We start from the raw sequence: 1,136 nt of genomic DNA, 5'->3' as shown, positions 1-1,136 counted from the left end.
GTTGAGGGTAAATTAATTGTATGAGAAACATATGGCCAAGAGGGTGTAATTTTTTTCATTAATCCCAATGAAAGAAAGTAACTTTTCTTTTTTTCTGCTCAGAAGTACAGAATCGCACACGCTACAAGACTTCTAGAAATAAATGATCCACTGAGTCTTAAATATAAAGAACTCTGTGTTCTTGCTCAGGTGTCTACATACCTGGGATCTTATAAGGAAGCCTAAGACATTACAATGGCATTGCCTCGAAGCCACGGCCACTGGTCCAACCAAGACATCTTGAGGTTACTGGAATGCATGGAGACTAATCTCCCATCCAATGACAACCACAAGTTCAGCACAACTCAGTCACACCTGGGGTGGGGAAAGGTAGCTTTTAAAAACTTTGGTGAAATGTGCAGATGCAAATGGTTAGAGAGTTTTTGCAATTTGAAGAAATTTGGCACTTTGAAAAAAGTAGTTCTGGAAGCTAGGAAATGTGTTACAAACACAAACAAAAGCCAAAAAGAGGAAACATCCAGACTTTCCAAAAAGGCCCCTTACTGCTTATAACCACTTCTTCAAGGAGAATTGGCCCCAGTACTCCCAAATGTACCCTGGGATGAGAAACCAGGAACTGACCAAAATCCCGGCAAAGAAATGCAAGGACCTCCCAGAGCAGATGAAACAGAAATATATTCAGGATATTCAGAAGGAAAAGCAAGAAGTTGAGAAAAAACTTGCTCAATTCAGGAAAGAACACCCTGATTTAGACCAGAAGGCCAAAAAATCTGAGGTCTCCAAGAGGATTCAAACCAAAGCACAAAAGAAGGTTAAGAAAAATATGGAAGAAGTGAGGTCTCTTTCAAAAAGAGATTAATTTTTCAAGATGATAAAATTTCATGGAGAGCCAAAGAAATCCACCATGAGTGGATACCACGAGTTTCACCAAGATTCCTGGTCAAGTAGGGAGCTGCAACTTTGTCCCTGAGGGAGCACATGGTAGATGCTGGCAGCGCATCCTGCAGAGCCAGAAGGATCATTATAAGAGCCAGGATGAGGAGCTGCAGAAGTTATACAAGGTGAAACTGGATCTCTGGCTCAAGACTTTGTCACCCTAAATATATGCTGCATACAAAGAATCAACCTATGCCAAG

At 41.0% G+C, this 1,136-nt stretch overlaps 1 pseudogene; it reads left to right on the top strand.

Moving 5' to 3' along the window:
* The first annotated feature begins 231 nt into the window (after positions 1 to 231).
* LOC108299329 lies at positions 232 to 1,130 on the top strand (annotated as a pseudogene).
* The last annotated feature ends 6 nt before the right edge of the window (positions 1,131 to 1,136 follow it).

This window comes from Cebus imitator, unplaced genomic scaffold, assembly GCF_001604975.1.
Source record: "Cebus imitator isolate Cc_AM_T3 unplaced genomic scaffold, Cebus_imitator-1.0 Scaffold6070, whole genome shotgun sequence".
Classification (NCBI taxonomy): domain Eukaryota; kingdom Metazoa; phylum Chordata; class Mammalia; order Primates; family Cebidae; genus Cebus; species Cebus imitator.
Note: the sequence above shows the minus strand (reverse complement) of the source record. Positions and strands in the feature narration are given on the sequence as shown.